This window comes from Ictidomys tridecemlineatus, chromosome 2, assembly GCF_052094955.1.
Source record: "Ictidomys tridecemlineatus isolate mIctTri1 chromosome 2, mIctTri1.hap1, whole genome shotgun sequence".
Classification (NCBI taxonomy): Eukaryota; Metazoa; Chordata; class Mammalia; order Rodentia; family Sciuridae; genus Ictidomys; species Ictidomys tridecemlineatus.
Window position 1 is genome coordinate 70,078,968 of NC_135478.1, and position 16,872 is coordinate 70,095,839.

Here is a 16,872-nt window from a genome sequence, read left to right on the forward strand (position 1 = left end):
TAATTCAGTTACGTGTGTACCTCCATCTACTAGTTACCCTTTTAAAAAGGGAAATAAATAAAACATTTTAAAACTGTACTGCTTCTGTAAATGTTCACCAACATTCTTTTTAGTCACCTGTTATAGCTTTGATTTACATCAACACAAATTTTACCAATCTTTCTATTTCTTGTTCTGTTTCTTCTTCCACTTTCCACAAAAGTAGAAACTGTACAATTGGATCATGTTTTGAGGGGAAAAATGCTCATTATTTTGAAAGTAATTTCCTGAAGCCAAGACATATTTAGATCCCCAAGGTTTTTGGTTTTATAGTTTCTTTATTTTTGTTGGTATTGAATAGTTCTGATATTTATGGCAATTTTTAATGCAAATAGCTATTTTCTGTTTGACAGAGAAATAGAAAAGAAAACGAAATTGGTTCCTATTGCTTTCTTCTTTCAACTCATAACTTTTTACTGTAGGCCTATTTCTTCATCTTTGTGCTCTTTCTGATTCTATCTGAAAAAAAAATACTCTTCCTGATTCTCTTAGAATTTCACCTCATGCCCTGAGGGCTCCACGTACTCCTGACACGGATCATGGTGTGCCATCCCCTCTGCTACATTAATCCTTCATTTGACTTTCACTTCCTCTTTCTTCCTCTCCTTTTATCCAGTTAGACAGTCATAATGAAGGAAACCCTACAAAGAATAAGAGAGTAGAAGGAAGTCCACTCTACTTCTTAATTATTAAGAGCTTATAATCCACAAATTGGATAATGATACTTTGTACAAAAATTGATTCAGGCGTGTCCTTTGCACATATATTTTTTTTCTCAATCGCATTTGTTTTATGTCACTTTTCAACTTTCCTGGTGTTTCACAATTTCAAGAAACAGGACAATTGTACAATTGTAATGTTATGGAGCTTTGTCCCATCGCCGTGAAATGATACATTACTCTTTCTCTCTTTTCATTTCATTATTGTTAAAAGCCCATGTCAACCAAGGAGAACGGTTGACAGTGCCTTATGAAAAAATAAGCAATGCAGTTTCAGTAATGACATTACAGGCTTTCATCTTGTAATTTTTTAGCCACATATGGGAATCATAAAAGTTGTAGCTGATGAGGTGATAGAACTGGTACCTTATCTAAGTATCCCAGATGCCACCTGGTTTTTAACACATAAACTTTGTTCCTTATGGGTACTGAAATTGGAGACCCCAGTCAAGAAAAAAAGGATCTATGAGGCACATCTGTATTTTGTAAATTGGGCTATTACTTTTATATCTTTTAAGACATCAGAGAAAGTTTTTCCTTGGTCTTAATTATGTATTTATTCAAACATAGAACACTGTCAGTCTTCTATTTGTTGTCAAATAAAGAAAATACATACATCATTTAACATTTACTAAATTGGAAGATCATGTTATGCTTTGAATTAGTTCATGAAATCATGGGAAGAAAAAAAAATCTAGCTTCTGTTGTATATGGATGAATTCCTTTGACAAATGGAATATTAAGTACCTTTAAATTGGGAATTGATCCCATTAAAAATTGCATATAAAGCTTATTTTGGGACCTCAATTTCAGTTGCTTTGGAAAACAATAAAATCTTTATTCTTGACTTTTTGACTGGCCTGTGATCACATAAGTATTTGAAATTTGAAAGTATAAAAAGAAATTTGAGGGATAAAATATCAAATATCATCAGCAGTATTATTTCAAGTAAACCATATGTGCAAATATACATATCACTTTTAAAAATTAAATATAATAAACATTCTAGTATGTGATATACAGCTTAATATAAAAATGTACTGCATTTCCTCATCAACCACAACTAGGAAATTAAAACCAAAAAAGTAGGATTTCATATTACAATTTCTAATATCCATATAATTATAAACTTTAGATTTAGTTTCCCAGAAGTCAGGAAATTCTTTTGCGAGATTCCCGGAGAAACCATAATTCTCATGTAGATTACACAGCCCTTTTCATTGAGAGCTCAAATCATGGGCCTCCTTCCCAAAGGATGCATCACTGTGGAATCCAATTCTCCCTTTTAAAAAGGAATCACACCTTGTTCTGTGCTTCTTGTAGAGATACTATATAGTAATCATATTTTGAAACTTTTATGACTTAACAGTGCTCTGAATTATAGCCTGAGATTGATACGGTGAGAACTTGTAGGCTTTTCTTCTATGCTAAGGCACCAAAATAAAGTACTCGTCAGTGGGGTAAGTATTTCCGTTATGTGATACAGCCCTTCTACAGTAGTTCTGATTCTAACTCAACATTCAAAAGTATCATATCACTTATCTTTAACTGGTGGTCTTTGCCCAAATCTTACCCTCATATACATTTTGGTTTGGATTATAAAATGCATTAAACTAAACTGGAATTGGTAACTTGGATTTCTGGTTTCTCCTGAAGCAAGGGCAGACTTAGAAGCATTAGGTCTGCTTTCCCCTGTGGCAAAAATCAGTTGAGTGGTGATGGCTTCCTGGTAGCCCCAATTGTACTCTCTTCTTCAGCCAAGTCCCCCCACTTCCTTTGTGTTAAACCTGCTTCTTTATGTCATCTGCTTCATCTTTATTGTTGTTTTGTGTTTATTCCGTGTATACAAGAGATATCAAATCTAATTAATTACAGGGTTACTTAACCAATCACATGTTCTAACTCACAGTCTGTAAATGGAAACATGAAAATTTCAAGAGTATCTTCAAGCTGCAGCCTCTATTTTAGATTTTGTAATTTAATCCTGGGAAACACTAAAAATTGGAATGTAGACTAAAGGGGAATTTCACAGAACAGAACCAGATTGGCCAGATTGGCAAGTGAAGAAAGTACCTGGAATAGTACCACCATGAGTAACAGTACTCTCTGGTGACTCTACTAAGTACTCCATTATCTTTGTTTCTAAGATCACTTTTGGAAAGTTCTGGTATCCCAAGGGTTATCAGGCATTTACTGTGGGCTGAATTTTATTTATGGGTAGTGGTAAACTTCACAGGTTGAATAAGAAGTACAAAGATAGCTGTCTGCCCAGTGTAGCTAAGGCCCATGGGACTCTCAACAGCTTTTTTATGAAGTGGCTGCCAGGCATCTGTCTGCTCTCTTGGAACAAGAAAAGAGGCTACCATACACAGTGCATGCCCAAGGAATTTTAGAGTCAACTCAATCTAATCACATATACAAAAGAAGTTTAGCCAATACTCATTAAGTCAGAACACTAAATTGAGTTTCTAGGGAAGGTTAGACACATTGGATTTTTCTCTCAGTATGAAAAATGCTAAAAAATTGAACTTTTCTCACAGGCCACTGGACAAATTTCCCTTCAGTATCAGGTGCCCCATCCCCTATTTGCTTGACCCTCTTCTTTCGTGAACCATGCTGTGCCTCCTCTGCCAGATGTAAACTCTTTTTTTTCAGAGAATGGATAGGGCATATTCAAGCTGAGGTGAATCTTTGGCTTGGCAACCACAGCTGCAGAACTCTCTAGATTTAATAGAAATGTGGGTAAATCGAGTACAATGTTGCTCGCTATAATCCCAGCTACTCGTGAGGCTGAGTCAGGATTGCAAGTCTAAACCCAGCTTGGGCAATTTAGGGAGACCCTGTCTCAAAAAATACATAAACAAGTAAAGATTGAAGATACCTACTACATCAATACCCCTGGATTCAACCCCAAATACTACAAAAGAAAAGAATAAACTGTGAGTGCAAAATATTATTGTTTTGTTCACTACTGTGATTTTCTGCTACCTTATAAGGAGGATTTCTTGAGAATTAAAAATTATTAGTAGGAGGTCTACAATTCATCAATTTGCATTTCAAATGCATATTGAATGAAATTCAGATACAGCTGAGTTAGAGCTTAGTTTTACATTTTTTAAAGGATATTTAAACAAATTATGCAGTATTTGGTAAGTTGATTTTCTAAAAAGACTTTAAGAGAATTTTTTTATTAATAAAAGTTCAAAATTTTTACAATTTTTTTTCATTTACTTGCAATACCTATGAGTTTATTTTTTATGAAATATGTGGGTTTTTTCATGAAAGCAAGTAATTAAAGATATATACCAGATGTAAAAGATATATACTAGATAATAATTGATCAGCCTAGTTTTAATTCATACATAAACATTTAAAAATTTTTTTAATTGCTACAAACTTGCACAAATTATATAATTCATATCATCTATTTAGGCTGTGCATTTCCCAGATTAGCCTAAATAGTCTGGGGAATTTTATAGTCAAATTTATCATTTGAAATCAAATTCATTGCCTTAAGTGTAAAGTGTCCTACTTTTCTATAATTGTTCATTCTGGTAAATGGATTTGTCATGAATTTTGAACTAGACTCACCATCCCTTCTTGAAACCCTCAGCATAAGATGTGCTTCAGAACTTCAGGGATTAGGGAGTGTCTGTGGATCATGTGCTACATATTGTCTGACACCCTTAGAAAGGCCTGAGATACCCCATAATCAAAACATCAAATTCTATAGTGCAACATATGCATAGTTACACTAAGCAAGATTATTAGGAACCATAAATAGCCTCACATCTGCTCAACTAAGTGTTTGGCATCACACAAGTTTGCTGAAACTTTAGAAAAAACTTTAAACTTGTGAAAAAAATATGTTATCTCCGGGGACTTTGGATTTGGGGAATCATGGACTATATCTTGGTTTTAATCTGTTCTTCCTAACCTAGCCAGTGTTGTTTTCTTTAAACCCACATATAGTAGGGTATCTTCACTGGGAAAAAAAATCTTGTGGTAGCCCCCTTTAAACATTTTTTAAGACTTCCAACATCTATATAGTATAAACTTTTCCATACTTTTCTGTAAGAAATGTATGCTTTAGTCCCAACCAAATTCACCTTCCTGGCATTCGTATATGCCTTCACCTCTTTGTTCAGACTGGGATGGCTTCTTCCAGTGGATCCTAGTCTGCACTCCACTTCATATACCAACTTATGCATCCTTCCTCACCCACCTCAAATTCCATCTTTAGGGTGCCTTACTCCTTCCCCAGACAGAATGTGCTTAGGTACCACTGTGTTTTCTAATCTGTTTCCTCATGCCTCACCTGAAGCAGTAAGTGGAGGGCAACTAAGAGCTTGATCAATGGAGGTGGGGAGGTAAAGGAAATAGAAAATGCAAGAGGAAAAGAATCACGAATAATAACGACATGGAAAGAAATCCTGGGCACATCTGAAATTGCTTGTTCAATGGCTACCTCTTTGGGTTGTGCTCTAAGCTCCATTATACCTGAATAAACCTATCTTTTTCACCTCTCTAAGCTCAATGTTCAAAACATTCCCTTACTTATAGTAGGATATTACTAAACTTTTCTTGATTAAGTGAATGAGTGGAAATGAAGTTCAGAGACCATACTCTGGAGCAATGGCTAGTATGTTCGTCTTGGTCCAGATACTTAGAGTTAGGCAGACAAAACTCTTAACCTCTTTCTACCTCAAATTCCTCATCAATGTGATGAGTAGAAGAATTAATATTTATAAAGCTCTCCAAATCTTACCTGGAATAAGTATCATATGCATACTAGCCATAGTTATTATCATCATCCTCATCATTATTGTTATTATTTGTAATTTTATTATTAGTTTGAAAACCTAAGATAGAACTATTCTCTGGATGTGCATTTAGAAAGACTACCTCTGATCCAATAATAACAAAGTTTATATTAATAAAATTTGTAGAAATTTTATTTTCTCTTTTCATGGAGTTCATCTTTTATTGGTCTTTCTTAGCTGTATGTCATTAGAGACTCCTTTTCAACAACCTTGGAATCCCTTAAAAGGTCATATATACATAAAGCCTTTTAACCTGCAAGTATAGTTTGGGCAATTTTTTTCACTTTGCATTTGCATTGGAATTTATCTGCCACACTTGTGATTGTGTGCCAGTATTTTGTAGTTTGTCTTTACTTACTTAACATTTTAGTAGGTATAGCATTTACTAACATTTGTCAATATACAGATTGCATTGTTCTTTCTCTTTTAAATACTTTGTGAAATTCAGATTTATCAAAAAGGTAATTACTGAAATGTCTAGGATTAACATTTATGCTTGAACATAATAGAATGGGACTTAAAGTATCAATAAAGAAAACTAATTTTGTGAACCAGATGAAATTTTATATTCAATAGTAGAAGCCTAACTCTTTCCAAAATTAATACTTCCATAAGTCAGTCTTTGTCACTGATAAGCTGATTTTCACAGTCTCCAATTCTCATGTTATTTGGTTGTTCATAGGATTCTTTTGGCCACTTAGCTTTGTATAGTTGATTTTTCTTTTCAGACAGAGAGATGATACCATTTATTGCAATATGGAATGATTTAGCAGCACATTTCTTTCTCCTAATGTCATCTTTCTTTATTTAGTCTCCTAACAGTTCCTGCTGTTAAAGTTATTCTTTTACCTAAAAAATTTTTGCATTCTATTATAATATTTCCCCATCTGGTATCTCTTAGCTAGAAATCATTTTATCAGTTTCTAGGAATATTTATCTTTATTTATGCTGCACACATGCCCACTTAATGGTTATGTTGTAATATATGATATATTTTCAGCAAACAGGGTCATGATAGTGTACGTTATGGAGAAATTCAGAGATTTCCACTTCTCAATATAACAGATAACACATATTGTTTTATTCTAATATGAGTTGCTGTTGAGTTTTGTTGGCCTTTGTAATTAATTTCTTCTCTATACCCCTGCAATCTCAGGTGCACTTTCTTATACTTATCAAAGAGTATTCATTTCAATGACATTGGCCATCCATAGCCTAGTCGCACTATTGGATATTTATATGCATGTATACAACATAATTAATTATGTACTAAACAAGAATGTGTGTCTCTCATTTTCAGTTATTTGCCTATCTAGAATTTTTGTGAAGGGAGTTAACCTTTCTCCTGCTTCCATAACAACCCACCTACTTCCTATGGATTCTCTTTGTAGTTGCCTCTTTCTCTACTCATGCCATAAATTCAAGTCTTTCTGAGAAGTCTGTCTTAGGTCTGTTCTCTTTGCAGCCCCCTTAGATGACTTCATATGGCAGTTTGACTCCTGATTCTCAACTCTCTTCTTTTATGTGCAAATCCAACTGTCACCCTTGACTGGTCTTGGCTCAAATTCAGCAGATTTCCTAACTGAATACATCGCCTGTCTCAAAAATCCACTCTGTTTTAGAATTTTCTCTACAACCTTTCTTGCTCAGACTAGAAACCTAGGACCATTTTGAGAGACCTGCTCTCAAAATTCTCCCATATATTTTTAAAAAGTTACAATTCCTGCAGATTCTGTTTCTTTAATAACTATTGATTCATCCCTCCTCTAGTTCTGGGATACAGTTATCACTACTTTTGGAGCATCTTCCTGAAGTCTGTCTTCAGTTTTACTTTCGCTTTACCAACCTCCTGCAGCTCATTCACCTGGCTTAGGAAGTCCCCTATGGCTCCCCAGAGGCGGTGTTAGGTGCACATTTTGTTTTCTTTGTAACTACTCCATTTCGTCAAGCACAGTCATCAAAATACTTACCATCCAATGTGGATTCTGCTTGTTTATTTCCTCCCTAGCTGTTAACTGTGAGCTTGAGATCCTGCTTGCATTTCAATCCCTAATGCCTCGCATAGTGAATGCTGCACAGAAGGCACTTTGCAAATACTTCTTCAATATTGTTGAGTGTTAGTCAATTTTTAAGCTTTCTAACATTTAAACTCTAAAACAAGTAGAAAGAAATTATCATAAACACATAAATTGTGCAAAGACAAAATCTGGAATTAGAAGTCTGGGATTACATTTCTGGCTCTATTGTTGCCTTGTGGAATACTTTTGACAGAACACAAAATTTTCTCACCATAATGCAATCATATAACACTCATCATTACTGAGTATACCATAAAAGTGACAATCACATCTTTAATTTAAGACCTCCAAATAGTTAGAAGCATTTCTTATAGATGATATATTTGTTCAACCTCTCTTTGGGGTACACATTCCTCTTTCCTTCTAGAGGGTAATGAAGGGGGACAAAGCCCCTCCTGTGTTGATGACAAAATATTGGTCCAGAGATGGTTACTGCTACATAGAATGTCATAAAGATTCATGAACATGTCTTGAATTTTATGTTCCCATTAGAGAATGTGAGTTGTATAAGGTATTATGTATTATGCTCTTGTACATCTAGTTTCTTAAAAATTAAAAATATTTTGGGGATGAAAATATGTACAAATTATTTCAGTATTTCAGCTTATTCCTGGATGTTTCATATTTTTCTGGAGACATGTTTTTTCCCCCACACCCACTCAAGCCATCTATGTACCAGGCAAGCTTTCTGAGATGTAAAACCAAGTGAAATATGTCCGTTCCATTTATTTAGAAAAGACTATGACTAATGATACTGTGGGAAAAAAATGGCATAGTTAATGAAAAGTGTATTTCCTGTATGAATAGCTAGGAAGCCTGGCAGTTATGACCACAAGGTAAGTAGGTCCTTAAGATTCAGCACCAGGGCTTTTCAAACCAGTGCCTGTGGGAAGCAGAGAATTGGTGTCTACCCAGCATCTAGAGATAACTTCTTTGAAATGGAATTTATCACCACCATTAAATGGTAAAAATACTTTAAAATCCACACAGTATTGCATTATTCCCCCCAGAATATACTATTGTTTGTTTCACACTAAAAAGATGTTTAAATGATCACCATTAATTAAAAATGACTTTCTAAAAAATATACCATGTTTATTCTTGTCTTTAAATACCAGGGCACTGGCTCACCTGGAGGTTACTTTTATCATGTTTGAAAAGCCCAGGGTCTTAGAATATTGCATCCCAGAACAAGGTTTTTATGTTGGAATTTAAGAAACTCTTCTTCTGCTCTCTTTTTACTTTGCTACCTAATTGCTAGCATGTTCACAGTTAAGATGATTGGGGAATAGAAGATCAGCTTCCTCAAGTAGAGATTTCCTGTTAGAGAAAAAGGAGCTATCTGAAGTGAGAATTACCTGTCCCCTTTCCTCTTTAGATCTCCAAAACTAGAACTCAAACCAAGAAGTTCTAAAACTTAGTAATATTTTGTTGAGCATTTTGAAAATATGATCACACTGAAAGCTGGTCATGCTCAAATATAAGTACAAGAGGTGACTTATTTATACATTCAAATTTCAAAACATTTTTAAGCCTGCCATGTGTGCTGTTAAAAGGTTTTTAATTTAAAATTATTCTGTTAGATAATCCTGTTTCAAGTGACATTATGATTTAACACCACTAATCAAGATTCTGATCCCTCATAGACTTCTTGTTTGTATCTGTTTTTGTTCTTTGTTACATAAATATGAGGTTTATATATAAAATTTTGACTGTGTAATATCGGGCTAATGAGTCACAGATGGAAAGATGCTGCTGGCACATTACCATCTAATAACATTTTAAACTCGTGTTCCATAGTAAAACAAAAGCAAATTGTACACATCTGTTTTCCAACTTGTAGCATTTCTGAGTTTGTGCAGAGACTATGTTTAAAGGACTTTTACTTGGAGAGAATAAAAGAGGACACAGGTCATCTCAAAACCAGCCAGCCACTTAATAGCCTTATCAGGATGGATTTGGCAACAGGGATGAGGTTTCCTCTGCTTTGCTTCCTGAGAAGTCATAGTGCTAAAGAATGAAACCAAAGATATTAGGGCTGAAGAAATGTCTTCATACTACAAACCTGATTTTATTGGGTCTCTTAAAAAGAAAAACATATCCCTAACATGGGCAAAATAGGAAAATGTCCATAAAAGTAATCAAATTATAAACGTAGAAACTTTCTGGTCATTCCTAAAAGTATCCTCAAACTAGAATTGGGTGGGAAGAAGGAAATCTCACTGAAGCTTGAGGCCATGTGTCACTGTGGTGCTTGTTTATTTGTATGAGAAACATGTTCTGTTGTTTTTTATATTTTTAAATTGGAATAAAAGACTCCAGTTTCGCATGTTGTCAGAAAAGAAATGGAGCAAAGGCAAAATTTCTCTCTTCAACTTAACCAACGGATAATGCCTTTGTGGAAGAATTGGTACATATTATTGAAGTCAGTCCGTGTCTCTGTAAAACATCTCTCCCTCATTCTCCTTGGTGAAGGAATTTCAAGCCACTTTTCTGCTTTAAGGGGTTGTGTGAACTGTCAAGTTCTTTTGGAAAAGTTACATGACAGAAGTGATTACTGCAGAGTGTGACCATAAATCCCCCTGACATGAAATGCACATGTTATAAGAGACAGATTTCCATCTCCCACTTCTGTGAAAATTTCTAAAACAGGAGACCTGAGATTCATCATATGATTGGAGAGAGAAACTTTGATATGTGGGTGGCAAGACTGTATTTTATGTGATGCCCTATGTTTATTCTTAGGAATACCCCTGTTCTGACAGCAAAATTCTGTTCACTGTTCTTGTCCAAAAGAAGAATTAATATATGTATTATATGTCTGAAGTTGTAAACAGAGTATCAATAGAGGAGATTTACAGTGTTGTTTTCATAACAGTGTCTATAGTTATTTCCATTTTGTACTAACATTTCATGAGGAATATTCCAGAAATGTTAAGAACAGGAAACTACACAGGCATAGAGGCAGATCCCATTGTGCCTGCCCCAAGAGGCCCTTAGAGTTCTCAGTCCCACACACCATGCTTTAAGGAATGGCTGGTCACTTGGGAACTGATGTGTCTAATTCTGTTGATGGTGTTCATAAGACCTGAGCCAAGGAGTTAGTTAGACATTAGGTATGTGCTTGTTTTGTTTGTCCACTGGTGAAATGTCTGTGTGACGTACAGTGTCATGTTGTTTTGGTGCTGTGCTGTGTCCATAGGGCCCACCAGGCTTCCCCACAGTTGCTGCCCTGCACAATAATCAGATCCTCTCCATCAAGGTTTGTGGTTGATACTTATGTTTGCTCAGAACTGCAATCAGCATAAGAGTCAGCAAGAACCATTTGATTGGCCTGCCCAGCCCAGGTGCTCCCTCTCATCCTAACTGCAAGTGACTAGTGTTGGGCATCTGGAAGGTCACCTGCCTCAGTGAGGTCAGGTGTATATTAAGGGGCTGTATCCTGAGCAAACTCAGAGAAGGATGTTTTATCAAACAGATCAGTATAGAGAGAAGGGCATCATTAGCTAGGACCATGCCACACCTGCCTGGTTTGAGTTGCATGTATCCTAATGCTCTATGATATTTCCGAGCTACTTAAGTAATTCTAAGTACTTTAGACTTTGAGCATCAAAGAAATGGCTATCAGGTTCCTGCTGCCTTACGCTGGTTGACAAGTCTGATGAAAATGGAACTGGTGCTTCATCTGTAGACTTTCTGCTCAGAATTCAGCTCTCCCCCCAATGCAGCTCACCTCCATCTCAGAATGGGCTACACTAAAAAAGACCCAACATTAATACAAAAAGGATTCACTTCTAACTAAAAACATGGCCTCACCATTCCCACTTCAGGGTTATATGTTTTTTAAGATGAGCCAGAAGGTCTGGTGGCAGACACAAGTGCCAGTTCTGTTTTGTTCCATGGTCATTAAATATCTAATGTGTATATCTTTATTTCTTTCTTGGGGCCTTCTGATGCCTATTCTTCAACTCTCTCATCTCTGAACTTCAAACTTTGACCTCACCTGACTGATCAGCTGGTGTTTCCTAAAATCAATCATGGGTTTCTCTCTGCTGATCAGCAGCTCATTAAACGCCGCCTGATTAAGGTAGTGCTGCTTCTCGCTGGAGTCTCATTTCTTCTTTACATTCATATATTGCTCTGTGTTTTGCTTTACCATTTATCTCTTGTGGGTGGGGCATGATTGGAGGGTGGCCTTTATCCTAGAACAAAATTATGTTTAGTGAGCTCCATTTGAATTGTATATACAAGTACCAAAATAAAAAGACATAGCCTGCCTAATTTTTGATTAATTAAAAAAAATAACAACTTAAATTGTAACCAGTAAGAGATGCAGTTTCTAAAGTTCTCTACCTTTGGTAATTTATAAAGTATTACATAGTATACAAGAACCTCATATGCTTAATTTTGTAGATTATGAAAAAATATTTGTCAAACTATAAATGAAGCCATGTATAGTGAATATAACTGATATAGCGTTGCCATAGATAGAGTTATATAAGCTCTGAATATAGTGATTGTGTATATACTCTTAGAGTTGGGCTGCTGGTTTCTGAGCTACTTTGATTTTAATATTATCTACTCCGCTCATCCAGTGTGATATTTATTTGCTCCCTGCTGGCAGGTAAATTGCCTACAGGCTCCGTGTTTCTGGTTCTTTTCATTGTGTAAATGTGGATGATACAAATTTTTTGAAAGTGTACAAAGTGTTGAAAAGAAGGCTTGGGTGTTCAAATTTGATGGTTATTGTTGGTCTGTTCCCTTCTCCTTTCCAGGGTGACCAAGGTCAGGCAGGGCCTCCAGGACCCCCAGGCCCTCCAGGCCCACGAGGGCCACCTGGGGACACCGGGAAAGATGGCCCCCATGGAATGCCAGGCGTACCTGTGAGTTGCCTTCTGGATCAGTGTTCTCACAGGTTTTGTTTTGTGTTAAGGGCTGAGAACTACAAAGGAGCAGGGTGGGGCTATGGGACCAGGGAGTGAAGTGTGGGGAGGGGTTTGAGGAAAGTGGGATGACACGAGGGTTCCTGGGGTTTGAAGGGCCCTCCCAGCCACAGTCCACTTTACTACCCAATCCACCTGCAATCCATGTACACCACAGAGACTTGGAGACAGCAGTAAACTGGTTTTCAGGTAAGCCTCAAGATGTTCATGACCAGAGATGCCCCATCTTACAAGTATCCTGCCTACCATAGTGTACGTCAACCCATGCCTTGGCTTAGGTGGGAGCTTAGTTGAAAAACTGTAAGTGCTGGATTAATAACATTTCCCAAAAGGCTCAATTGCATACACAATAAAGTCCCATACAATGTATGGAAAATAAAGGATGTAAATTAATACTTAATCTCTTATAAATAAATTGATAAAAAATAATGCCAAAAAGAATAGCACGATTTATGGTTCAAACATCAGTGTTTAATGTTCTTAATACCCCAGTTCTCCTTTGTATGTAAAGTTTATTAATAGAAATCATTTAAAAGTGATTTCAATACTTAGTAAGATTAAGCAAGTTTCAATAATGTCAAAGTACAGGCTAGATCAATGATATGGTTTGATAGAGGCAACCCAGCCATGTAAGGAAATATATGGAAAACATTAAAAATGTGAAATTAATATTATGGCTTTAGGACTAGAAATTAAGATTTATTGCCAAATTAAATTTTATTTAATGCATTGCTTTAACTTCAACCATCATTAATTCAAGAGGACCAAAATTTAAAATCAATCTCTAATCATTTTGTGGTTTAATTCCTGCACTAAGAGCAACTGTGTGTGTATATATATATATATATATATTTTACACAAACACACACATGTTCAGATTCTCAAAAAGAAGAAACCATATTATCAATTTTATGTCATCATAAGAGGTCATGATGATCCAGACTAAATATTTAATCAAAGATGTCCATAAAATTATTTTGAAAAAAATATCAGTTCTTTTAAGTGTGCTATGTTTAGATTCCTCTATTTAATCTGAAAAATGTACTTGACATTCATGTGCCCAGAAAGTATTGGGGAAAAGAAAGAAAAATGATTGAAATTGTTTTTTAATGTTTACATATTACTAAAATTATCACTTTTTTTTGGAAGGGTGAACCAGGAAAACCAGGAGAACAAGGCTTGATGGCAAGTATCTCGATTTATCTTATTCTACGTAAAAATAATGGAAATCCAGGTTATTTAAATCTATGGCCAAGTTTATATGACAAATAAATCCGTTAAATGAGCAGAAAGTGAAAATTTATAAAAGTTAAAAGCTATATGGTCTATCTGCTGCATGCTAAGGGTCTCAACACATCTACAGAAATGATGTTGGAGAAAAAGAAGATTGCAGGTGGAGAAAGTGGTAAAAAAAATGCTGCAGAAGATCAAGGGAGAAGGCAATTGAAGCATCTCTATTGTAAGGGAGATAAATTCAAGAGTATGCTGTTTAGCTTAAATAGAAACATGTTTTCAAAGAGATCAGGTGTAACGGTGAATTAGGGTAGCAAACCTTGACAGTACTTCAAGGGGTGTTTCTGTTGCTGAAAAGCTCTACACAGAGAGAAACATTTTAAGACATTTTTTTAAATCTCTCATTTTAAGACAGGTCATGCAATGATCTCACATGGACTTGTATAGACATGTGGAACCCAGTTCCTCATGAGTTGTTTATTCTTTGCCAGTAGAAAAGTCAGGTCAGCATGCTGATCCTTGAAGAGTGAAATGCCTTCAGCCACCTCTCCCTGACTCTGTCTTTCAAGCTGCTTTTCTAGCCCACTTTACATGGGGAAATGTGGTTGATGCTCTAGTTACTCCAATGTCAAAGGACAATGGGTACCCATCCCAGATGCAGAATGGGTAGACCCAAAAACCACACCAGGAGCTAGCAGGTGATCATAATAAGCTTGATAGGGTCCAAGCTATATGATGGGTGGCTCATAGTGTACAGTTAATCAGAGTATAAAATTTATTTTAAAAAATCCTTATCTAGGCCCTCGTAAAACTAATGCACTGGAGAACAACAGTGTGTGGGGAATGGAAGCCATCATGGGAATGTGGAAGGTCAAAGGCTTCCCCCTCAGAGCTTTCAACAGCACTCTCCCCAGGGAGCAGCACACCCACTCAGCTGCCTTTGTGAGCAAGAGCTCTGATGAAATGAAAGAACCCTAAGATCAAACGCACCCACTGCCTGGAAATTACATTCTAGACCTAAAATATCAAGATAGATATTTGATACAGATTATTTTTGGTGCCATTATGTATTTTTTTAAAAAGCAAATAAAATGAAAGAAAAAGAAATGAAAATCACATCTGTCACCAGTGATAACTACATAGAAGTGTAGCATTAACACTTGTGTTATGGAATCACAGAGTGTGAAGGATTTTTGCAAGACTATATGATATAAAATTTGGAATTGCTTTAAACAATTGAATCTATGATTTTTTATTCTGGTAAAATGGTCAAAACATATTTCTCCCTTTTATTCTTATGACACAACCTCAAGACTTTGGATTGTTTCCAGCCTACCCAGAAATTATCATTGGCATTGACTGGCTTTCCTGATGCCCAGCCCTGCATCACAATATGCAATATCCTAGAATAAAATGGATATTTCTTAAAAACAATATTCTTATCTTTCTTGAATTATATATGCTCTCAAGGATATACTACTATATGAATAACAACATAATCTCATTTTTCTACAATTCCTTGTTTCTTGGATTTTTGGTGCTAGGGATTAAACCCAGGTTCCTGTATGCTGAACATGAATCCTACCATTGAAATACACTCAATTCTCAGACAGATATCATTAAATATAAATGTTTAACCCAGCCGTAAATGAACTGTGTTAATATCTTAGTGTACTCAGATTTCCTATTTCAGATAAAAACTTTCTCATTGCAGATACTACTGGTTATTTTTTTATAAACCTTTTCTTCTCTTTAAATTTTTCAGATTCAGTTCATGTTATTATTTTTTAAATGACTCTAAGAAACTGAAGTCAAAATATCCCAAGGAAAGGTGTATGCAGTAATCTTCTAAAGTGCATTTAAAAATTACTGCATTTAAAGATAGAAAATCCTTTTTCTTAAGTGAAAGTTTCTATAATAGGAAAAGTAGACACATCATAGTGTCCATCTCAATATGTTTTCAAAAGTACATGAAACTATGTACAAACCAGATCAATTACTAGAATATCATCATAAGTCCTGCTCTACCTCCCAGTCCCCATCCCAAAGGTAACCACCGTTCTGATTTCTGTCACCATAGATTAGTCTTGTCTGCATTTGAATTATATATTAATTGCATCATACAGTATGTACACAGTTGTGTCTGGCTTCTTTCATTCAACGTTATGTTTGTGAGATCATCCACCTCTTTTAATAGCCTTCACAGCTGGTTAAAAAGGGAGGAGGAGGAACCTTCCTGCCTTGACTACCCCGTTAAAACTCCATCACTCAGAGCAGTAGATGAATGAACGTCTGCCTGACCTTGGGCAAGTTACTTAACCTCTCAATTTCTCATCTGTAAAGAAAGGATAATATTCTTTCTGCCTGCTATAAAAGACAAATGCAATAAATTAGAGGAAAGCACTTTAAAATATATAATGAAGAACTATGTGAGCATGTTATTATTATTATCACTCAGTTGTTCTCTCTAGAGTAAATTACAGGTGAACATGCATGGATTTATATAACATATGTATCCCTGTAAAGTTTCATATGAATCAGATTTTCAAAAAATCACCATATTTTAAATGTGCTGGGAAATTTTACTATTTAAAGCTACCCTATTCAAAGTCTTTTTGTAAAGTAGTATAACCCCCTTATTCCACTTCCCAGCAAATTTAATTTTTATAGTTTATATTTGTTTAACATAAAATGGTTCTCTGATTTAAAATCTCTCATTTTTTAAAAAAAAATCACAATTCTCCTTGTTAACTTGAATAGTACCTGTATATTTTAATTCATCTCATAGAGAAGAGAATACTAGAAATATAATTGTAATTTTCATGAGGAGAAAAATTCCTTCAGAAATTTCCTTTCCAATATTTTGAAGTCTGGGTGTGTATACATATATGTGTGTGCAAATGTGTTTTAACTAGCAGTCTGATATGGTGAAAAGTATATCGTACCTGTAATTCTGGACTTGGAACCACTTAGAGATATAGTATGGTCTATGATCTTTTTTACTGATCTATAAAGTGTAGGCAATAATTCCTAATCT

The 16,872-nt window shown here is 35.4% G+C and overlaps 1 long non-coding RNA gene across 1 annotated transcript in view; it reads left to right on the forward strand.

The window, feature by feature from the left end:
* Nucleotides 1–13,789, forward strand: part of LOC144369828 (uncharacterized) — a 33,728-nt gene extending 19,939 nt beyond the window's left edge. Inside the window, exons 2-4 of the long non-coding RNA XR_013429615.1 lie at nt 11,675–11,746; nt 12,435–12,542; nt 13,752–13,789. This is a non-coding gene — a long non-coding RNA (uncharacterized LOC144369828). The remainder of the gene's footprint in view (nt 1–11,674; nt 11,747–12,434; nt 12,543–13,751) is intronic.
* Nucleotides 13,790–16,872: the final 3,083 nt, after the last annotated feature.